The following is an 18,396-nucleotide window of genomic DNA, read 5'->3' as shown; positions in this document are numbered from 1 at the left end:
AAAGCCCACCCCCCACTCATTCTGTTGTTCAACCAAATGAAGGAAGCCCCAGCAAGCTGGAGCATGCAAAAATTGCCACAAAACTCAGTTTTGCTCCTCTCCACGGAAATCTTTAGTAAAAGGCGAAAGATTTTTACGTTCTGAAGAGAAGCCAGAGTATACTAGGCAAGGGCCTCCTCCCGACCTACCGCCATGGCCGCAGCCCTCCCTTGGCCCAGGGAGACCACCTAGAAGAGGCTGCGGCCTTTGGGGATGGAAAAACAAAAAGGGCAACACACAGCCAGCCGGGCGACAGCCCATCATCTTCCATAGGCTGCTCCATGTTCTGGTCCATCCTGCTGCCAGAGCGTCACTTACACTTCCAGCTACCCAGAAGGGGGCCGTCCATGGCCACAATATTCAAATGAGGGCCACCTCCCAACCAACCACAGGATTCAGTCTCCCACTGAAAGCCCACCCCCCACTCATTCTGTTGTTCAACCAAATGAAGGAAGCCCCAGCAAGCTGGAGCATGCAAAAATTGCCACAAAACTCAGTTTTGCTCCTCTCCACGGAAATCTTTAGTAAAAGGCGAAAGATTTTTACGTTCTGAAGAGAAGCCAGAGAATACTGGGCAAGGGCCTCCTCCCGACCTACCGCCATGGCCGCAGCCCTCCCTTGGCCCAGGGAGACCACCTAGAAGAGGCTGCGGCCTTTGGGGATGGAAAAACAAAAAGGGCAACACACAGCCAGCCGGGCGACAGCCCATCATCTTCCATAGGCTGCTCCATGTTCTGGTCCATCCTGCTGCCAGAGCGTCACTTACACTTCCAGCTCCCCAGAAGGGGGCCGTCCATGGCCACAATATTCAAATGAGGGCCACCTCCCAACCAACCACAGGATTCAGTCTCCCACTGAAAGCCCACCCCCCACTCATTCTGTTGTTCAACCAAATGAAGGAAGCCCCAGCAAGCTGGAGCATGCAAAAATTGCCACAAAACTCAGTTTTGCTCCTCTCCACGGAAATCTTTAGTAAAAGGCGAAAGATTTTTACGTTCTGAAGAGAAGCCAGAGTATACTGGGCAAGGGCCTCCTCCCGACCTACCGCCATGGCCGCAGCCCTCCCTTGGCCCAGGGAGACCACCTAGAAGAGGCTGCGGCCTTTGGGGATGGAAAAACAAAAAGGGCAACACACAGCCAGCCGGGCGACAGCCCATCATCTTCCATAGGCTGCTCCATGTTCTGGTCCATCCTGCTGCCAGAGCGTCACTTACACTTCCAGCTCCCCAGAAGGGAGCCATCCATGGCCACAATATTCAAATGAGGGCCACCTCCCAACCAACCACAGGATTCAATCTCCCACTGAAAGCCCACCCCCCACTCATTCTGTTGTTCAACCAAATGAAGGAAGCCCCAGCAAGCTGGAGCATGCAAAAATTGCCACAAAACTCAGTTTTGCTCCTCTCCACGGAAATCTTTAGTAAAAGGCGAAAGATTTTTACGTTCTGAAGAGAAGCCAGAGTATACTGGGCAAGGGCCTCCTCCCGACCTACCGCCATGGCCGCAGCCCTCCCTTGGCCCAGGGAGACCACCTAGAAGAGGCTGCGGCCTTTGGGGATGGAAAAACAAAAAGGGCAACACACAGCCAGCCGGGCGACAGCCCATCATCTTCCATAGGCTGCTCCATGTTCTGGTCCATCCTGCTGCCAGAGCGTCACTTACACTTCCAGCTCCCCAGAAGGGGGCCGTCCATGGCCACAATATTCAAATGAGGACCACCTCCCAACCAACCACAGGATTCAGTCTCCCACTGAAAGCCCACCCCCCACTCATTCTGTTGTTCAACCAAATGAAGGAAGCCCCAGCAAGCTGGAGCATGCAAAAATTGCCACAAAACTCAGTTTTGCTCCTCTCCACGGAAATCTTTAGTAAAAGGCGAAAGATTTTTACGTTCTGAAGAGAAGCCAGAGTATACTGGGCAAGGGCCTCCTCCCGACCTACCGCCATGGCCGCAGCCCTCCCTTGGCCCAGGGAGACCACCTAGAAGAGGCTGCGGCCTTTGGGGATGGAAAAACAAAAAGGGCAACACACAGCCAGCCGGGCGACAGCCCATCATCTTCCATAGGCTGCTCCATGTTCTGGTCCATCCTGCTGCCAGAGCGTCACTTACACTTCCAGCTCCCCAGAAGGGGCCGTCAATGGCCACAATATTCAAATGAGGGCCACCTCCCAACCAACCACAGGATTCAGTCTCCCACTGAAAGCCCACCCCCCACTCATTCTGTTGTTCAACCAAATGAAGGAAGCCCCAGCAAGCTGGAGCATGCAAAAATTGCCACAAAACTCAGTTTTGCTCCTCTCCACGGAAATCTTTAGTAAAAGGCGAAAGATTTTTACGTTCTGAAGAGAAGCCAGAGTATACTGGGCAAGGGCCTCCTCCCGACCTACCGCCATGGCCGCAGCCCTCCCTTGGCCCAGGGAGACCACCTAGAAGAGGCTGCGGCCTTTGGGGATGGAAAAACAAAAATGGCAACACACAGCCAGCCGGGCGACAGCCCATCATCTTCCATAGGCTGCTCCATGTTCTGGTCCATCCTGCTGCCAGAGGGTCACTTACACTTCCAGCTCCCCAGAAGGGGGCCGTCCATGGCCACAATATTCAAATGAGGGCCACCTCCCAACCAACCACAGGATTCAGTCTCCCACTGAAAGCCCACCCCCCACTCATTCTGTTGTTCAACCAAATGAAGGAAGCCCCAGCAAGCTGGAGCATGCAAAAATTGCCACAAAACTCAGTTTTGCTCCTCTCCACGGAAATCTTTAGTAAAAGGCGAAAGATTTTTACGTTCTGAAGAGAAGCCAGAGTATACTGGGCAAGGGCCTCCTCCCGACCTACCGCCATGGCCGCAGCCCTCCCTTGGCCCAGGGAGACCACCTAGAAGAGGCTGCGGCCTTTGGGGATGGAAAAACAAAAAGGGCAACACACAGCCAGCCGGGCGACAGCCCATCATCTTCCATAGGCTGCTCCATGTTCTGGTCCATCCTGCTGCCAGAGCGTCACTTACACTTCCAGCTTCCCAGAAGGGGGCCATCCATGGCCACAATATTCAAATGAGGGCCACCTCCACACCAACCACAGGATTCAATCTCCCACTGAAAGCCCACCCCCCACTCATTCTGTTGTTCAACCAAATGAAGGAAGCCCCAGCAAGCTGGAGCATGCAAGAATTGCCACAAAACTCAGTTTTGCTCCTCTCCACGGAAATCTTTAGTAAAAGGCGAAAGATTTTTACGTTCTGAAGAGAAGCCAGAGTATACTGGGCAAGGGCCTCCTCCCGACCTACCGCCATGGCCGCAGTCCTCCCTTGGCCCAGGGAGACCACCTAGAAGAGGCTGCGGCCTTTGGGGATGGAAAAACAAAAAGGGCAACACACAGCCAGCCGGGCGACAGCCCATCATCTTCCATAGGCTGCTCCATGTTCTGGTCCATCCTGCTGCCAGAGCGTCACTTACACTTCCAGCTCCCCAGAAGGGGGCCGTCCATGGCCACAATATTCAAATGAGGGCCACCTCCCAACCAACCACAGGATTCAGTCTCCCACTGAAAGCCCACCCCCCACTCATTCTGTTGTTCAACCAAATGAAGGAAGCCCCAGCAAGCTGGAGCATGCAAAAATTGCCACAAAACTCAGTTTTGCTCCTCTCCACGGAAATCTTTAGTAAAAGGCAAAAGATTTTTACATTCTGAAGAGAAGCCAGAGTATACTGGGCAAGGGCCTCCTCCCGACCTACCGCCATGGCCGCAGCCCTCCCTTGGCCCAGGGAGACCACCTAGAAGAGGCTGCGGCCTTTGGGGATGGAAAAACAAAAAGGGCAACACACAGCCAGCCGGGCGACAGCCCATCATCTTCCATAGGCTGCTCCATGTTCTGGTCCATCCTGCTGCCAGAGCGTCACTTACACTTCCAGCTCCCCAGAAGGGGGCTGTCCATGGCCTCAATATTCAAATGAGGGCCACCTCCCAACCAACCACAGGATTCAGTCTCCCACTGAAAGCCCACCCCCCACTCATTCTGTTGTTCAACCAAATGAAGGAAGCCCCAGCAAGCTGGAGCATGCAAAAATTGCCACAAAACTCAGTTTTGCTCCTCTCCACGGAAATCTTTAGTAAAAGGCGAAAGATTTTTACATTCTGAAGAGAAGCCAGAGTATACTGGGCAAGGGCCTCCTCCCGACCTACCGCCATGGCCGCAGCCCTCCCTTGGCCCAGGGAGACCACCTAGAAGAGGCTGCGGCCTTTGGGGATGGAAAAACAAAAAGGGCAACACACAGCCAGCCGGGCGACAGCCCATCATCTTCCATAGGCTGCTCCATGTTCTGGTCCATCCTGCTGCCAGAGCGTCACTTACACTTCCAGCTCCCCAGAAGGGGGCCGTCCATGGCCACAATATTCAAATGAGGGCCACCTCCCAACCAACCACAGGATTCAGTCTCCCACTGAAAGCCCACCCCCCACTCATTCTGTTGTTCAACCAAATGAAGGAAGCCCCAGCAAGCTGGAGCATGCAAAAATTGCCACAAAACTCAGTTTTGCTCCTCTCCACGGAAATCTTTAGTAAAAGGCGAAAGATTTTTACGTTCTGAAGAGAAGCCAGAGTATACTGGGCAAGGGCCTCCTCCCGACCTACTGCCATGGCCGCAGCCCTCCCTTGGCCCAGGGAGCCCAGCTAGAAGAGGCTGCGGCCTTTGGGGATGGAAAAACAAAAAGGGCAACACACAGCCAGCCGGGCGACAGCCCATCATCTTCCATAGGCTGCTCCATGTTCTGGTCCATCCTGCTGCCAGAGCGTCACTTACACTTCCAGCTCCCCAGAAGGGGGCCGTCCATGGCCTCAATATTCAAATGAGGGCCACTTCCCAACCAACCACAGGATTCAGTCTCCCACTGAAAGCCCACCCCCCACTCACTCTGTTGTTCAACCAAATGAAGGAAGCCCCAGCAAGCTGGAGCATGCAAAAATTCCCACAAAACTCAGTTTTGCTCCTCTCCACGGAAATCTTTAGTAAAAGGCGAAAGATTTTTACGTTCTGAAGAGAAGCCAGAGTATACTGGGCAAGGGCCTCCTCCCGACCTACCGCCATGGCCGCAGCCCTCCCTTGGCCCAGGGAGACCACCTAGAAGAGGCTGCAGCCTTTGGGGATGGAAAAACAAAAAGGGCAACACACAGCCAGCCGGGCGACAGCCCATCATCTTCCATAGGCTGCTCCATGTTCTGGTCCATCCTGCTGCCAGAGCGTCACTTACACTTCCAGCTCCCCAGAAGGGGGCCGTCCATGGCCACAATATTCAAATGAGGGCCACCTCCCAACCAACCACAGGATTCAGTCTCCCACTGAAAGCCCACCCCCCACTCATTCTGTTGTTCAACCAAATGAAGGAAGCCCCAGCAAGCTGGAGCATGCAAAAATTGCCACAAAACTCAGTTTTGCTCCTCTCCACGGAAATATTTAGTAAAAGGCGAAAGATTTTTACGTTCTGAAGAGAAGCCAGAGTATACTGGGCAAGGGCCTCCTCCCGACCTACCGCCATGGCCGCAGCCCTCCCTTGGCCCAGGGAGACCACCTAGAAGAGGCTGCGGCCTTTGGGGATGGAAAAACAAAAAGGGCAACACACAGCCAGCCGGGCGACAGCCCATCATCTTCCATAGGCTGCTCCATGTTCTGGTCAATCCTGCCGCCAGAGCGTCACTTACACTTCCAGCTCCCCAGAAGGGGGCCGTCCATGGCCACAATATTCAAATGAGGGCCACCTCCCAACCAACCACAGGATTCAGTCTCCCACTGAAAGCCCACCCCCCACTCATTCTGTTGTTCAACCAAATGAAGGAAGCCCCAGCAAGCTGGAGCATGCAAAAATTGCCACAAAACTCAGTTTTGCTCTTCTCCACGGAAATCTTTAGTAAAAGGCGAAAGATTTTTACGTTCTGAAGAGAAGCCAGAGTATACTGGGCAAGGGCCTCCTCCCGACCTACCGCCATGGCCGCAGCCCTCCCTTGGCCCAGGAAGACCACCTAGAAGAGGCTGCGGCCTTTGGGGATGGAAAAACAAAAAGGGCAACACACAGCCAGCCGGGCGACAGCCCATCATCTTCCATAGGCTGCTCCATGTTCTGGTCCATCCTGCTGCCAGAGCGTCACTTACACTTCCAGCTCCCCAGAAGGGGGCCGTCCATGGCCACAATATTCAAAAGAGGGCCACCTCCCAACCAACCACAGGATTCAGTCTCCCACTGAAAGCCCACCCCCCACTCATTCTGTTGTTCAACCAAATGAAGGAAGCCCCAGCAAGCTGGAGCATGCAAAAATTGCCACAAAACTCAGTTTTGCTCCTCTCCACGGAAACCTTTAGTAAAAGGCGAAAGATTTTTACGTTCTGAAGAGAAGCCAGAATATACTGGGCAAGGGCCTCCTCCCGACCTACCGCCATGGCCGCAGCCCTCCCTTGGCCCAGGGAGACCACCTAGAAGAGGCTGCGGCCTTTGGGGATGGAAAAACAAAAAGGGCAACACACAGCCAGCCGGGCGACAGCCCATCATCTTCCATAGGCTGCTCCATGTTCTGGTCAATCCTGCCGCCAGAGCGTCACTTACACTTCCAGCTCCCCAGAAGGGGGCCGTCCATGGCCACAATATTCAAATGAGGGCCACCTCCCAACCAACCACAGGATTCAGTCTCCCACTGAAAGCCCACCCCCCACTCATTCTGTTGTTCAACCAAATGAAGGAAGCCCCAGCAAGCTGGAGCATGCAAAAATTGCCACAAAACTCAGTTTTGCTCTTCTCCACGGAAATCTTTAGTAAAAGGCGAAAGATTTTTACGTTCTGAAGAGAAGCCAGAGTATACTGGGCAAGGGCCTCCTCCCGACCTACCGCCATGGCCGCAGCCCTCCCTTGGCCCAGGAAGACCACCTAGAAGAGGCTGCGGCCTTTGGGGATGGAAAAACAAAAAGGGCAACACACAGCCAGCCGGGCGACAGCCCATCATCTTCCATAGGCTGCTCCATGTTCTGGTCCATCCTGCTGCCAGAGCGTCACTTACACTTCCAGCTCCCCAGAAGGGGGCCGTCCATGGCCACAATATTCAAAAGAGGGCCTCCTCCCAACCAACCACAGGATTCAGTCTCCCACTGAAAGCCCACCCCCCACTCATTCTGTTGTTCAACCAAATGAAGGAAGCCCCAGCAAGCTGGAGCATGCAAAAATTGCCACAAAACTCAGTTTTGCTCCTCTCCACGGAAATCTTTAGTAAAAGGCGAAAGATTTTTACGTTCTGAAGAGAAGCCAGAGTATACTGGGCAAGGGCCTCCTCCCGACCTACCGCCATGGCCGCAGCCCTCCCTTGGCCCAGGGAGACCACCTAGAAGAGGCTGCGGCCTTTGGGGATGGAAAAACAAAAAGGGCAACACACAGCCAGCCGGGCGACAGCCCATCATCTTCCATAGGCTGCTCCATGTTCTGGTCCATCCTGCTGCCAGAGCGTCACTTACACTTCCAGCTCCCCAGAAGGGGGCCGTCCATGGCCACAATATTCAAATGAGGGCCACCTCCCAACCAACCACAGGATTCAGTCTCCCACTGAAAGCCCACCCCCCACTCATTCTGTTGTTCAACCAAATGAAGGAAGCCCCAGCAAGCTGGAGCATGCAAAAATTGCCACAAAACTCAGTTTTACTCCTCTCCACGGAAATCTTTAGTAAAAGGCGAAAGATTTTTACGTTCTGAAGAGAAGCCAGAGTATACTGGGCAAGGGCCTCCTCCCGACCTACCGCCATGGCCGCAGCCCTCCCTTGGCCCAGGGAGACCACCTAGAAGAGGCTGCGGCCTTTGGGGATGGAAAAACAAAAAGGGCAACACACAGCCAGCCGGGCGACAGCCCATCATCTTCCATAGGCTGCTCCATGTTCTGGTCCATCCTGCTGCCAGAGCGTCACTTACACTTCCAGCTCCCCAGAAGGGGGCCGTCCATGGCCACAATATTCAAATGAGGGCCACCTCCCAACCAACCACAGGATTCAGTCTCCCACTGAAAGCCCACCCCCCACTCATTCTGTTGTTCAACCAAATGAAAGAAGCCCCAGCAAGCTGGAGCATGCAAAAATTGCCACAAAACTCAGTTTTGCTCCTCTCCACAGAAATCTTTAGTAAAAGGCGAAAAATTTTTACGTTCTGAAGAGAAGCCAGAGTATACTGGGCAAGGGCCTCCTCCCGACCTACCGCCATGGCCGCAGCCCTCCCTTGGCCCAGGGAGACCACCTAGAAGAGGCTGCGGCCTTTGGGGATGGAAAAACAAAAAGGGCAACACACAGCCAGCCGGGCGACAGCCCATCATCTTCCATAGGCTGCTCCATGTTCTGGTCCATCCTGCTGCCAGAGCGTCACTTACACTTCCAGCTCACCAGAAGGAGGCCGTCCATGGCCACAATATTCAAATGAGGGCCACCTCCCAACCAACCACAGGATTCAGTCTCCCACCGAAAACCCACCCCCCACTCATTCTGTTGTTCAACCAAATGAAGGAAGCCCCAGCAAGCTGGAGCATGCAAAAATTGCCACAAAACTCAGTTTAGCTCCTCTCCACGGAAATCTTTAGTAAAAGGCGAAAGATTTTTACGTTCTGAAGAGAAGCCAGAGTATACTGGGCAAGGGCCTCCTCCCGACCTACCGCCATGGCCGCAGCCCTCCCTTGGCCCAGGGAGACCACCTAGAAGAGGCTGCTGCCTTTGGGGATGGAAAAACAAAAAGGGCAACACACAGCCAGCCGGGTGACAGCCCATCATCTTCCATAGGCTGCTCCATGTTCTGGTCCATCCTGCTGCCAGAGCGTTACTTACACTTCCAGCTCCCCAGAAGGGGGCCGTCCATGGCCACAATATTCAAATGAGGGCCACCTCCCAACCAACCACAGGATTCAGTCTCCCACTGAAAGCCCACCCCCCACTCATTCTGTTGTTCAACCAAATGAAGGAAGCCCCAGCAAGCTGGAGCATGCAAAAATTGCCACAAAACTCAGTTTTGCTCCTCTCCACGTAAATCTTTAGTAAAAGGCGAAAGATTTTTACGTTCTGAAGAGAAGCCAGAGTATACTGGGCAAGGGCCTCCTCCCGACCTACCGCCATGGCCGCAGCCCTCCCTTGGCCCAGGGAGACCACCTAGAAGAGGCTGCGGCCTTTGGGGATGGAAAAACAAAAAGGGCAACACACAGCCAGCCGGGCGACAGCCCATCATCTTCCATAGGCTGCTCCATGTTCTGGTCCATCCTGCTGCCAGAGCGTCACTTACACTCCCAGCTCCCCAGAAGGGGGCCGTCCATGGCCACAATATTCAAAAGAGGGCCACCTCCCAACCAACCACAGGATTCAGTCTCCCACTGAAAGCCCACCCCCCACTCATTCTGTTGTTCAACCAAATGAAGGAAGCCCCAACAAGCTGGAGCATGCAAAAATTGCCACAAAACTCAGTTTTGCTCCTCTCCACGGAAATCTTTAGTAAAAGGCGAAAGATTTTTACGTTCTGAAGAGAAGCCAGAGTATACTGGGCAAGGGCCTCCTCCCGACCTACCGCCATGGCCGCAGCCCTCCCTTGGCCCAGGGAGACCACCTAGAAGAGGCTGCGGCCTTTGGGGATGGAAAAACAAAAAGGGCAACACACAGCCAGCCGGGCGACAGCCCATCATCTTCCATAGGCTGCTCCATGTTCTGGTCCATCCTGCTGCCAGAGCGTCACTTACACTTCCAGCTCCCCAGAAGGGGGCCGTCCATGGCCACAATATTCAAATGAGGGCCACCTCCCAACCAACCACAGGATTCAGTCTCCCACTGAAAGCCCACCCCCACTCATTCTGTTGTTCAACCAAATGAAGGAAGCCCCAGCAAGCTGGAGCATGCAAAAATTGCCACAAAACTCAGTTTTGCTCCTCTCCACGGAAATCTTTAGTAAAAGGCGAAAGATTTTTACGTTCTGAAGAGAAGCCAGAGAATACTGGGCAAGGGCCTCCTCCCGACCTACCGCCATGGCCGCAGCCCTCCCTTGGCCCAGGGAGACCACCTAGAAGAGGCTGCGGCCTTTGGGGATGGAAAAACAAAAAGGGCAACACACAGCCAGCCGGGCGACAGCCCATCATCTTCCATAGGCTGCTCCATCCTGCTGCCAGAGCGTCACTTACACTTCCAGCTCCCCAGAAGGGTGTAGTCCATGGCTATAATATTCAAATGAGGACCACCTCCCAACCAACCACAGGATTCAGTCTCCCACTGAAAGCCCACCCCCCACTCATTCTGTTGTTCAACCAAATGAAGGAAGCCCCAGCAAGCTGGAGCATGCAAAAATTGCCACAAAACTCAGTTTTGCTCCTCTCCACGGAAATCTTTAGTAAAAGGCGAAAGATTTTTACGTTCTGAAGAGAAGCCAGAGTATACTGGGCAAGGGCCTCCTCCCGACCTAGCGCCATGGCCGCAGCCCTCCCTTGGCCCAGGGAGACCACCTAGAAGAGGCTGCGGCCTTTGGGGATGGAAAAACAAAAAGGGCAACACACAGCCAGCCGGGCGACAGCCCATCATCTTCCATAGGCTGCTCCATGTTCTGGTCCATCCTGCTGCCAGAGCGTCACTTACACTTCCAGCTCACCAGAAGGGGGCCGTCCATGGCCACAATATTCAAATGAGGGCCACCTCCCAACCAACCACAGGATTCAGTCTCCCACCGAAAACCCACCCCCCACTTATTCTGTTGTTCAACCAAATGAAGGAAGCCCCAGCAAGCTGGAGTATGCAAAAATTGCCACAAAACTCAGTTTAGCTCCTCGCCACGGAAATCTTTAGTAAAAGGCGAAAGATTTTTACGTTCTGAAGAGAAGCCAGAGTATACTGGGCAAGGGCCTCCTCCCGACCTACCGCCATGGCCGCAGCCCTCCCTTGGCCCAGGGAGACCACCTAGAAGAGGCTGCGGCCTTTGGGGATGGAAAAACAAAAAGGGCAACACACAGCCAGCCGGGCGAAAGCCCATCATCTTCCATAGGCTGCTCCATGTTCTGGTCCATCCTGCTGCCAGAGCGTCACTTACACTTCCAGCTCCCCAGAAGGGGGCTGTCCATGGCCACAATATTCAAATGAGGGCCACCTCCCAACCAACCACAGGATTCAGTCTTCCACTGAAAGCCCACCCCCCACTCATTCTGTTGTTCAACCAAATGAAGGAAGCCCCAGCAAGCTGGAGCATGCAAAAATTGCCACAAAACTCAGTTTTGCTCCTCTCCACGGAAATCTTTAGTAAAAGGCGAAAGATTTTTACGTTCTGAAGAGAAGCCAGAGTATACTGGGCAAGGGCCTCCTCCCGACCTACCGCCATGGCCGCAGCCCTCCCTTGGCCCAGGGAGACCACCTAGAAGAGGCTGCGGCCTTTGGGGATGGAAAAACAAAAAGGGCAACACACAGCCAGCCGGGCGACAGCCCATCATCTTCCATAGGCTGCTCCATGTTCTGGTCCATCCTGCTGCCAGAGCGTCACTTACACTTCCAGCTCACCAGAAGGGGGCCGTTCATGGCCACAATATTCAAATGAGGGCCACCTCCCAACCAACCACAGGATTCAGTCTCCCACCGAAAACCCACCCCCCACTTATTCTGTTGTTCAACCAAATGAAGGAAGCCCCAGCAAGCTGGAGCATGCAAAAATTGCCACAAAACTCAGTTTAGCTCCTCGCCACGGAAATCTTTAGTAAAAGGCGAAAGATTTTTACGTTCTGAAGAGAAGCCAGAGTATACTGGGCAAGGGCCTCCTCCCGACCTACCGCCATGGCCGCAGCCCTCCCTTGGCCCAGGGAGACCACCTAGAAGAGGCTGCGGCCTTTGGGGATGGAAAAACAAAAAGGGCAACACACAGCCAGCCGGGCGACAGCCCATCATCTTCCATAGGCTGCTCCATGTTCTGGTCCATCCTGCTGCCAGAGCGTCACTTACACTTCCAGCTCCCCAGAAGGGGGCTGTCCATGGCCACAATATTCAAATGAGGGCCACCTCCCAACCAACCACAGGATTCAGTCTCCCACTGAAAGCCCACCCCCCACTCATTCTGTTGTTCAACCAAATGAAGGAAGCCCCAGCAAGCTGGAGCATGCAAAAATTGCCACAAAACTCAGTTTTGCTCCTCTCCACAGAAATCTTTAGTAAAAGGCGAAAGATTTTTATGTTCTGAAGAGAAGCCAGAGTATACTGGGCAAGGGCCTCCTCCCGACCTACCGCCATAGCCGCAGCCCTCCCTTGGCCCAGGGAGACCACCTGGAAGAGGCTGCGGCCTTTGGGGATGGAAAAACAAAAAGGGCAACACACAGCCAGCCGGGCGACAGCCCATCATCTTCCATAGGCTGCTCCATGTTCTGGTCCATCCTGCTGCCAAAGCGTCACTTACACTTCCAGCTCCCCAGAAGGGGGCCGTCCATGGCCACAATATTCAAATGAGGGCCACCTCCCAACCAACCACAGGATTCAGTCTCCCACTGAAAGCCCACCCCCCACTCATTCTGTTGTTCAACCAAATGAAGGAAGCCCCAGCAAGCTGGAGCATGCAAAAATTGCCACAAAACTCAGTTTTGCTCCTCTCCACGGAAATCTTTAGTAAAAGGCGAAAGATTTTTACGTTCTGAAGAGAAGCCAGAGTATACTAGGCAAGGGCCTCCTCCCGACCTACCGCCATGGCCGCAGCCCTCCCTTGGCCCAGGGAGACCACCTAGAAGAGGCTGCGGCCTTTGGGGATGGAAAAACAAAAAGGGCAACACACAGCCAGCCGGGCGACAGCCCATCATCTTCCATAGGCTGCTCCATGTTCTGGTCCATCCTGCTGCCAGAGCGTCACTTACACTTCCAGCTCCCCAGAAGGGGGCCGTCCATGGCCACAATATTCAAATGAGGGCCACCTCCCAACCAACCACAGGATTCAGTCTCCCACTGAAAGCCCACCCCCCACTCATTCTGTTGTTCAACCAAATGAAGGAAGCCCCAGCAAGCTGGAGCATGCAAAAATTGCCACAAAACTCAGTTTTGCTCTTCTCCACGGAAATCTTTAGTAAAAGGCGAAAGATTTTTACGTTCTGAAGAGAAGCCAGAGTATACTGGGCAAGGGCCTCCTCCCGACCTACCGCCATGGCCGTAGCCCTCCCTTGGCCCAGGGAGACCACCTAGAAGAGGCTGCGGCCTTTGGGGATGGAAAAACAAAAAGGGCAACACACAGCCAGCCGGGCGACAGCCCATCATCTTCCATAGGCTGCTCCATGTTCTGGTCCATCCTGCTGCCAGATCGTCACTTACACTTCCAGCTCCCCAGAAGGGGGCCTTCCATGGCCACAATATTCAAATGAGGGCCACCTCCCAACCAACCACAGGATTCAGTCTCCCACTGAAAGCCCACCCCCCACTCATTCTGTTGTTCAACCAAATGAAGGAAGCCCCAGCAAGCTGGAGCATGCAAAAATTGCCACAAAACTCAGTTTTGCTCCTCTCCACAGAAATCTTTAGTAAAAGGCGAAAGATTTTTACGTTCTGAAGAGAAGCCAGAGTATACTGGGTAAGGGCCTCCTCCCGACCTACCGCCATGGCCGCAGCCCTCCCTTGGCCCAGGGAGACCACCTAGAAGAGGCTGCGGCCTTTGGGGATGGAAAAACAAAAAGGGCAACACACAGCCAGCCGGGCGACAGCCCATCATCTTCCATAGGCTGCTCCATGTTCTGGTCCATCCTGCTGCCAAAGCGTCACTTACACTTCCAGCTCCCCAGAAGGGGGCCGTCCATGGCCACAATATTCAAATGAGGGCCACCTCCCAACCAACCACCGGATTCAGTCTCCCACTGAAAGCCCACCCCCCACTCATTCTGTTGTTCAACCAAATGAAGGAAGCCCCAGCAAGCTGGAGCATGCAAAAATTGCCACAAAACTCAGTTTTGCTCCTCTCCACAGAAATCTTTAGTAAAAGGCGAAAGATTTTTACGTTCTTAAGAGAAGCCAGAGTATACTGGGCAAGGGCCTCCTCCCGACCTACCGCCATGGCCGCAGCCCTCCCTTGGCCCAGGGAGACCACCTAGAAGAGGCTGCGGCCTTTGGGGATGGAAAAACAAAAAGGGCAACACACAGCCAGCCGGGCGACAGCCCATCATCTTCCATAGGCTGCTCCATGTTCTGGTCCATCCTGCTGCCAGAGCGTTACTTACACTTCCAGCTTCCCAGAAGGGGGCCGTCCATGGCCACAATATTCAAATGAGGGCCATCTCCCAACCAACCACAGGATTCAGTCTCCCACTGAAAGCCCACCCCCCACTCATTCTGTTGTTCAGCCAAATGAAGGAAGCCCCAGCAAGCTGGAGCATTCAAAAATTGCCACAAAACTCAGTTTTGCTCCTCTCCACGGAAATCTTTAGTAAAAGGCGAAAAATTTTTACGTTCTGAAGAGAAGCCAGAGTATACTGGGCAAGGGCCTCCTCCCGACCTACCGCCATGGCCGCAGCCCTCCCTTGGCCCAGGGAGACCACCTAGAAGAGGCTGCGGCCTTTGGGGATGGAAAAACAAAAATGGTAACACACAGCCAGCTGGGCGACAGCCCATCATCTTCCATAGGCTGCTCCATGTTCTGGTCCATCCTGCTGCCAGAGCGTCACTTACACTTCCAGCTCCCCAGAAGGGGGCCGTCCATGGCCACAATATTCAAATGAGGGCCACTTCCCAACCAACCACAGGATTCAGTCTCCCACTGAAAGCCCACCCCCCACTCATTCTGTTGTTCAACCAAATGAAGGAAGCCCCAGCAAGCTGGAGCATGCAAAAATTGCAACAAAACTCAGTTTTGCTCCTCTCCACGGAAATCTTTAGTAAAAGGCGAAAGATTTTTACGTTCTGAAGAGAAGCCAGAGCATACTGGGCAAGGGCCTCCTCCCGACCTACCGCCATGGCCGCAGCCCTCCCTTGGCCCAGGGAAACCACCTAGAAGAGGCTGCGGCCTTTGGGGATGGAAAAACAAAAAGGGCAACACACAGCCAGCCGGGCGACAGCCCATCATCTTCCATAGGCTGCTCCATGTTCTGGTCCATCCTGCTGCCAGAGCGTCACTTACACTTCCAGCTCCCCAGAAGGGGGCCGTCCATGGCCACAATATTCAAATGAGGGCCACCTCCCAACCAACCACAGGATTCAGTCTCCCACTGAAAGCCCACCCCCCACTCATTCTGTTGTTCAACCAAATGAAGGAAGCCCCAGCAAGCTGGAGCATGCAAAAATTGCCACAAAACTCAGTTTTGCTCCTCTCCACGGAAATCTTTAGTAAAAGGCGAAAGATTTTTACGTTCTTAAGAGAAGCCAGAGAATACTGGGCAAGGGCCTCCTCCCGACCTACCGCCATGGCCGCAGCCCTCCCTTGGCCCAGGGAGACCACCTAGAAGAGGCTGCGGCCTTTGGGGATGGAAAAACAAAAAGGGCAACACACAGCCAGCCGGGCGACAGCCCATCATCTTCCATAGGCTGCTCCATGTTCTGGTCCATCCTGCTGCCAGAGCGTCACTTACACTTCCAGCTTCCCAGAAGGGGGCCGTCCATGGCCACAATATTCAAATGAGGGCCATCTCCCAACCAACCACAGGATTCAGTCTCCCACTGAAAGCCCACCCCCCACTCATTCTGTTGTTCAGCCAAATGAAGAAAGCCCCAGCAAGCTGGAGCATACAAAAATTGCCACAAAACTCAGTTTTGCTCCTCTCCACGGAAATCTTTAGTAAAAGGCGAAAGATTTTTACGTTCTGAAGAGAAGCCAGAGTATACTGGGCAAGGGCCTCCTCCCGACCTACCGCCATGGCCGCAGCCCTCCCTTGGCCCAGGGAGACCACCTAGAAGAGGCTGCGGCCTTTGGGGATGGAAAAACAAAAATGGCAACACACAGCCAGCTGGGCGACAGCCCATCATCTTCCATAGGCTGCTCCATGTTCTGGTCCATCCTGCTGCCAGAGCGTCACTTACACTTCCAGCTCCCCAGAAGGGGGCCGTCCATGGCCACAATATTCAAATGAGGGCCACCTCCCAACCAACCACAGGATTCAGTCTCCCACTGAAAGCCCACCCCCCACTCATTCTGTTGTTCAACCAAATGAAGGAAGCCCCAGCAAGCTGGAGCATGCAAAAATTGCAACAAAACTCAGTTTTGCTCCTCTCCACGGAAATCTTTAGTAAAAGGCGAAAGATTTTTACGTTCTGAAGAGAAGCCAGAGCATACTGGGCAAGGGCCTCCTCCCGACCTACCGCCATGGCCGCAGCCCTCCCTTGGCCCAGGGAAACCACCTAGAAGAGGCTGCGGCCTTTGGGGATGGAAAAACAAAAAGGGCAACACACAGCCAGCCGGGCGACAGCCCATCATCTTCCATAGGCTGCTCCATGTTCTGGTCCATCCTGCTGCCAGAGCGTCACTTACACTTCCAGCTCCCCAGAAGGGGGCCGTCCATGGCCACAATATTCAAATGAGGGCCACCTCCCAACCAACCACAGGATTCAGTCTCCCACTGAAAGCCCACCCCCCACTCATTCTGTTGTTCAACCAAATGAAGGAAGCCCCAGCAAGCTGGAGCATGCAAAAATTGCCACAAAACTCAGTTTTGCTCCTCTCCACGGAAATCTTTAGTAAAAGGCGAAAGATTTTTACGTTCTGAAGAGAAGCCAGAGTATACTGGGCAAGGGCCTCCTCCCGACCTACCGCCATGGCCGCAGCCCTCCCTTGGCCCAGGGAGACCACCTAGAAGAGGCTGCGGCCTTTGGGGATGGAAAAACAAAAAGGGCAACACACAGCCAGCCGGGCGACAGCCCATCATCTTCCATAGGCTGCTCCATGTTCTGGTCCATCCTGCTGCCAGAGCGTCACTTACACTTCCAGCTCCCCAGAAGGGGGCCGTCCATGGCCACAATATTCAAATGAGGGCCACCTCCCAACCAACCACAGGATTCAGTCTCCCACTGAAAGCCCACCCCCCACTCATTCTGTTGTTCAACCAAATGAAGGAAGCCCCAGCAAGCTGGAGCATACAAAAATGGCCACAAAACTCAGTTTTGCTCCTCTCCACGGAAATCTTTAGTAAAAGGCGAAAGATTTTTACGTTCTGAAGAGAAGCCAGAGTATACTGGGCAAGGGCCTCCTCCCGACCTACCGCCATGGCCGCAGCCCTCCCTTGGCCCAGGGAGACCACCTAGAAGAGGCTGCGGCCTTTGGGGATGGAAAAACAAAAAGGGCAACACACAGCCAGCCGGGCGACAGCCCATCATCTTCCATAGGCTGCTCCATGTTCTGGTCCATCCTGCTGCCAGAGCGTCACTTACACTTCCAGCTCCCCAGAAGGGGGCCGTCCATGGCCACAATATTCAAATGAGGGCCACCTCCCAACCAACCACAGGATTCAGTCTCCCACTGAAAGCCCACCCCCCACTCATTCTGTTGTTCAACCAAATGAAGGAAGCCCCAGCAAGCTGGAGCATGCAAAAATTGCTACAAAACTCAGTTTTGCTCCTCTCCACGGAAATCTTTAGTAAAAGGCGAAAGATTTTTACGTTCTGAAGAGAAGCCAGAGTATACTGGGCAAGGGCCTCCTCCCGACCTACCGCCATGGCCGCAGCCCTCCCTTGGCCCAGGGAGACCACCTAGAAGAGGCTGCGGCCTTTGGGGATGGAAAAACAAAAAGGGCAACACACAGCCAGCCGGGTGACAGCCCATCATCTTCCATAGGCTGCTCCATGTTCTGGTCCATCCTGCTGCCAGAGCGTCACTTACACTTCCAGCTCCCCAGAAGGGGGCCGTCCATGGCCACAATATTCAAATGAGGGCCACCTCCCAACCAACCACAGGATTCAGTCTCCCACTGAAAGCCAACCCCCCACTCATTCTGTTGTTCAACCAAATGAAGGAAGCCCCAGCAAGCTGGAGCATGCAAAAATTGCCACAAAACTCGGTTTTGCTCCTCTCCACGGAGATCTTTAGTAAAAGGCGAAAGATTTTTACGTTCTGAAGAGAAGCCAGAGTATACTGGGCAAGGGCCTCCTCCCGACCTACCGCCATGGCCGCAGCCCTCCCTTGGCCCAGGGAGACCACCTAGAAGAGGCTGCGGCCTTTGGGGATGGAAAAACAAAAAGGGCAACACACAGCCAGCCGGGCGACAGCCCATCATCTTCCATAGGCTGCTCCATGTTCTGGTCCATCCTGCTGCCAGAGCGTCACTTACACTTCCAGCTCCCCAGAAGGGGGCCGTCCATGGCCACAATATTCAAATGAGGGCCACCTCCCAACTAACCACAGGATTCAGTCTCCCACTGAAAGCCCACCCCCCACTCATTCTGTTGTTCAACCAAATGAAG

At 54.0% G+C, this 18,396-nt stretch overlaps 41 non-coding genes across 41 annotated transcripts; all 41 read right to left on the bottom strand.

The window, feature by feature from the left end:
- Positions 1 to 44: 44 nt before the first annotated feature.
- LOC141261006 (U5 spliceosomal RNA) lies at positions 45 to 160 on the bottom strand. The gene has a single exon (XR_012319718.1). It is a non-coding gene; the product is annotated as a U5 spliceosomal RNA (small nuclear RNA).
- Positions 161 to 492: 332 nt separating this feature from the next.
- On the bottom strand, positions 493 to 608 carry LOC141259897 (U5 spliceosomal RNA). Its single transcript, XR_012318665.1, has one exon. It is a non-coding gene; the product is annotated as a U5 spliceosomal RNA (small nuclear RNA).
- Positions 609 to 940: 332 nt separating this feature from the next.
- Positions 941 to 1,056, bottom strand: LOC141261005 (U5 spliceosomal RNA). The gene has a single exon (XR_012319717.1). It is a non-coding gene; the product is annotated as a U5 spliceosomal RNA (small nuclear RNA).
- A 332-nt stretch (positions 1,057 to 1,388) lies between these two features.
- LOC141261003 (U5 spliceosomal RNA) lies at positions 1,389 to 1,504 on the bottom strand. The gene has a single exon (XR_012319716.1). It is a non-coding gene; the product is annotated as a U5 spliceosomal RNA (small nuclear RNA).
- Positions 1,505 to 1,836: 332 nt separating this feature from the next.
- On the bottom strand, positions 1,837 to 1,952 carry LOC141261002 (U5 spliceosomal RNA). Its single transcript, XR_012319715.1, has one exon. It is a non-coding gene; the product is annotated as a U5 spliceosomal RNA (small nuclear RNA).
- Positions 1,953 to 2,283: 331 nt separating this feature from the next.
- On the bottom strand, positions 2,284 to 2,399 carry LOC141261001 (U5 spliceosomal RNA). The gene has a single exon (XR_012319714.1). It is a non-coding gene; the product is annotated as a U5 spliceosomal RNA (small nuclear RNA).
- A 332-nt stretch (positions 2,400 to 2,731) lies between these two features.
- Positions 2,732 to 2,847, bottom strand: LOC141261000 (U5 spliceosomal RNA). Its single transcript, XR_012319713.1, has one exon. It is a non-coding gene; the product is annotated as a U5 spliceosomal RNA (small nuclear RNA).
- A 332-nt stretch (positions 2,848 to 3,179) lies between these two features.
- Positions 3,180 to 3,295, bottom strand: LOC141259953 (U5 spliceosomal RNA). The gene has a single exon (XR_012318718.1). It is a non-coding gene; the product is annotated as a U5 spliceosomal RNA (small nuclear RNA).
- A 332-nt stretch (positions 3,296 to 3,627) lies between these two features.
- Positions 3,628 to 3,743, bottom strand: LOC141259828 (U5 spliceosomal RNA). The gene has a single exon (XR_012318596.1). It is a non-coding gene; the product is annotated as a U5 spliceosomal RNA (small nuclear RNA).
- A 332-nt stretch (positions 3,744 to 4,075) lies between these two features.
- On the bottom strand, positions 4,076 to 4,191 carry LOC141259820 (U5 spliceosomal RNA). The gene has a single exon (XR_012318588.1). It is a non-coding gene; the product is annotated as a U5 spliceosomal RNA (small nuclear RNA).
- Positions 4,192 to 4,523: 332 nt separating this feature from the next.
- LOC141260999 (U5 spliceosomal RNA) lies at positions 4,524 to 4,639 on the bottom strand. Its single transcript, XR_012319712.1, has one exon. It is a non-coding gene; the product is annotated as a U5 spliceosomal RNA (small nuclear RNA).
- A 332-nt stretch (positions 4,640 to 4,971) lies between these two features.
- LOC141261065 (U5 spliceosomal RNA) lies at positions 4,972 to 5,087 on the bottom strand. Its single transcript, XR_012319775.1, has one exon. It is a non-coding gene; the product is annotated as a U5 spliceosomal RNA (small nuclear RNA).
- A 332-nt stretch (positions 5,088 to 5,419) lies between these two features.
- On the bottom strand, positions 5,420 to 5,535 carry LOC141260068 (U5 spliceosomal RNA). Its single transcript, XR_012318830.1, has one exon. It is a non-coding gene; the product is annotated as a U5 spliceosomal RNA (small nuclear RNA).
- A 332-nt stretch (positions 5,536 to 5,867) lies between these two features.
- On the bottom strand, positions 5,868 to 5,983 carry LOC141260214 (U5 spliceosomal RNA). The gene has a single exon (XR_012318973.1). It is a non-coding gene; the product is annotated as a U5 spliceosomal RNA (small nuclear RNA).
- A 332-nt stretch (positions 5,984 to 6,315) lies between these two features.
- LOC141260203 (U5 spliceosomal RNA) lies at positions 6,316 to 6,431 on the bottom strand. Its single transcript, XR_012318962.1, has one exon. It is a non-coding gene; the product is annotated as a U5 spliceosomal RNA (small nuclear RNA).
- Positions 6,432 to 6,763: 332 nt separating this feature from the next.
- On the bottom strand, positions 6,764 to 6,879 carry LOC141260212 (U5 spliceosomal RNA). The gene has a single exon (XR_012318971.1). It is a non-coding gene; the product is annotated as a U5 spliceosomal RNA (small nuclear RNA).
- A 332-nt stretch (positions 6,880 to 7,211) lies between these two features.
- LOC141260998 (U5 spliceosomal RNA) lies at positions 7,212 to 7,327 on the bottom strand. The gene has a single exon (XR_012319711.1). It is a non-coding gene; the product is annotated as a U5 spliceosomal RNA (small nuclear RNA).
- Positions 7,328 to 7,659: 332 nt separating this feature from the next.
- Positions 7,660 to 7,775, bottom strand: LOC141259826 (U5 spliceosomal RNA). Its single transcript, XR_012318594.1, has one exon. It is a non-coding gene; the product is annotated as a U5 spliceosomal RNA (small nuclear RNA).
- Positions 7,776 to 8,107: 332 nt separating this feature from the next.
- Positions 8,108 to 8,223, bottom strand: LOC141260262 (U5 spliceosomal RNA). The gene has a single exon (XR_012319020.1). It is a non-coding gene; the product is annotated as a U5 spliceosomal RNA (small nuclear RNA).
- Positions 8,224 to 8,555: 332 nt separating this feature from the next.
- LOC141261063 (U5 spliceosomal RNA) lies at positions 8,556 to 8,671 on the bottom strand. Its single transcript, XR_012319773.1, has one exon. It is a non-coding gene; the product is annotated as a U5 spliceosomal RNA (small nuclear RNA).
- Positions 8,672 to 9,003: 332 nt separating this feature from the next.
- Positions 9,004 to 9,119, bottom strand: LOC141260227 (U5 spliceosomal RNA). The gene has a single exon (XR_012318986.1). It is a non-coding gene; the product is annotated as a U5 spliceosomal RNA (small nuclear RNA).
- Positions 9,120 to 9,451: 332 nt separating this feature from the next.
- Positions 9,452 to 9,567, bottom strand: LOC141260972 (U5 spliceosomal RNA). The gene has a single exon (XR_012319686.1). It is a non-coding gene; the product is annotated as a U5 spliceosomal RNA (small nuclear RNA).
- Positions 9,568 to 9,898: 331 nt separating this feature from the next.
- LOC141259896 (U5 spliceosomal RNA) lies at positions 9,899 to 10,014 on the bottom strand. Its single transcript, XR_012318664.1, has one exon. It is a non-coding gene; the product is annotated as a U5 spliceosomal RNA (small nuclear RNA).
- A 320-nt stretch (positions 10,015 to 10,334) lies between these two features.
- On the bottom strand, positions 10,335 to 10,450 carry LOC141260997 (U5 spliceosomal RNA). Its single transcript, XR_012319710.1, has one exon. It is a non-coding gene; the product is annotated as a U5 spliceosomal RNA (small nuclear RNA).
- A 332-nt stretch (positions 10,451 to 10,782) lies between these two features.
- Positions 10,783 to 10,898, bottom strand: LOC141260345 (U5 spliceosomal RNA). The gene has a single exon (XR_012319102.1). It is a non-coding gene; the product is annotated as a U5 spliceosomal RNA (small nuclear RNA).
- A 332-nt stretch (positions 10,899 to 11,230) lies between these two features.
- On the bottom strand, positions 11,231 to 11,346 carry LOC141260996 (U5 spliceosomal RNA). The gene has a single exon (XR_012319709.1). It is a non-coding gene; the product is annotated as a U5 spliceosomal RNA (small nuclear RNA).
- A 332-nt stretch (positions 11,347 to 11,678) lies between these two features.
- On the bottom strand, positions 11,679 to 11,794 carry LOC141260150 (U5 spliceosomal RNA). The gene has a single exon (XR_012318909.1). It is a non-coding gene; the product is annotated as a U5 spliceosomal RNA (small nuclear RNA).
- A 332-nt stretch (positions 11,795 to 12,126) lies between these two features.
- LOC141260333 (U5 spliceosomal RNA) lies at positions 12,127 to 12,242 on the bottom strand. Its single transcript, XR_012319090.1, has one exon. It is a non-coding gene; the product is annotated as a U5 spliceosomal RNA (small nuclear RNA).
- A 332-nt stretch (positions 12,243 to 12,574) lies between these two features.
- Positions 12,575 to 12,690, bottom strand: LOC141260994 (U5 spliceosomal RNA). Its single transcript, XR_012319707.1, has one exon. It is a non-coding gene; the product is annotated as a U5 spliceosomal RNA (small nuclear RNA).
- A 332-nt stretch (positions 12,691 to 13,022) lies between these two features.
- On the bottom strand, positions 13,023 to 13,138 carry LOC141260211 (U5 spliceosomal RNA). Its single transcript, XR_012318970.1, has one exon. It is a non-coding gene; the product is annotated as a U5 spliceosomal RNA (small nuclear RNA).
- Positions 13,139 to 13,470: 332 nt separating this feature from the next.
- Positions 13,471 to 13,586, bottom strand: LOC141260040 (U5 spliceosomal RNA). Its single transcript, XR_012318802.1, has one exon. It is a non-coding gene; the product is annotated as a U5 spliceosomal RNA (small nuclear RNA).
- A 332-nt stretch (positions 13,587 to 13,918) lies between these two features.
- LOC141260436 (U5 spliceosomal RNA) lies at positions 13,919 to 14,034 on the bottom strand. Its single transcript, XR_012319188.1, has one exon. It is a non-coding gene; the product is annotated as a U5 spliceosomal RNA (small nuclear RNA).
- A 332-nt stretch (positions 14,035 to 14,366) lies between these two features.
- Positions 14,367 to 14,482, bottom strand: LOC141259720 (U5 spliceosomal RNA). The gene has a single exon (XR_012318490.1). It is a non-coding gene; the product is annotated as a U5 spliceosomal RNA (small nuclear RNA).
- A 332-nt stretch (positions 14,483 to 14,814) lies between these two features.
- On the bottom strand, positions 14,815 to 14,930 carry LOC141259723 (U5 spliceosomal RNA). Its single transcript, XR_012318493.1, has one exon. It is a non-coding gene; the product is annotated as a U5 spliceosomal RNA (small nuclear RNA).
- Positions 14,931 to 15,262: 332 nt separating this feature from the next.
- On the bottom strand, positions 15,263 to 15,378 carry LOC141260363 (U5 spliceosomal RNA). The gene has a single exon (XR_012319120.1). It is a non-coding gene; the product is annotated as a U5 spliceosomal RNA (small nuclear RNA).
- A 332-nt stretch (positions 15,379 to 15,710) lies between these two features.
- On the bottom strand, positions 15,711 to 15,826 carry LOC141259847 (U5 spliceosomal RNA). The gene has a single exon (XR_012318615.1). It is a non-coding gene; the product is annotated as a U5 spliceosomal RNA (small nuclear RNA).
- Positions 15,827 to 16,158: 332 nt separating this feature from the next.
- On the bottom strand, positions 16,159 to 16,274 carry LOC141259722 (U5 spliceosomal RNA). The gene has a single exon (XR_012318492.1). It is a non-coding gene; the product is annotated as a U5 spliceosomal RNA (small nuclear RNA).
- Positions 16,275 to 16,606: 332 nt separating this feature from the next.
- On the bottom strand, positions 16,607 to 16,722 carry LOC141260993 (U5 spliceosomal RNA). The gene has a single exon (XR_012319706.1). It is a non-coding gene; the product is annotated as a U5 spliceosomal RNA (small nuclear RNA).
- A 332-nt stretch (positions 16,723 to 17,054) lies between these two features.
- Positions 17,055 to 17,170, bottom strand: LOC141259872 (U5 spliceosomal RNA). The gene has a single exon (XR_012318640.1). It is a non-coding gene; the product is annotated as a U5 spliceosomal RNA (small nuclear RNA).
- Positions 17,171 to 17,502: 332 nt separating this feature from the next.
- Positions 17,503 to 17,618, bottom strand: LOC141260869 (U5 spliceosomal RNA). The gene has a single exon (XR_012319587.1). It is a non-coding gene; the product is annotated as a U5 spliceosomal RNA (small nuclear RNA).
- A 332-nt stretch (positions 17,619 to 17,950) lies between these two features.
- LOC141260241 (U5 spliceosomal RNA) lies at positions 17,951 to 18,066 on the bottom strand. The gene has a single exon (XR_012318999.1). It is a non-coding gene; the product is annotated as a U5 spliceosomal RNA (small nuclear RNA).
- Between the last annotated feature and the right edge of the window lie 330 nt (positions 18,067 to 18,396).

The sequence above is a fragment of the Phyllobates terribilis genome, unplaced genomic scaffold (genome assembly GCF_046119375.1).
Source record: "Phyllobates terribilis strain yellow unplaced genomic scaffold, ASM4611937v1 Scaffold_3__8_contigs__length_932513732, whole genome shotgun sequence".
In the NCBI taxonomy this organism is placed as follows: domain Eukaryota; kingdom Metazoa; phylum Chordata; class Amphibia; order Anura; family Dendrobatidae; genus Phyllobates; species Phyllobates terribilis.
This window is presented reverse-complemented; position numbering and strand designations above follow the sequence as displayed.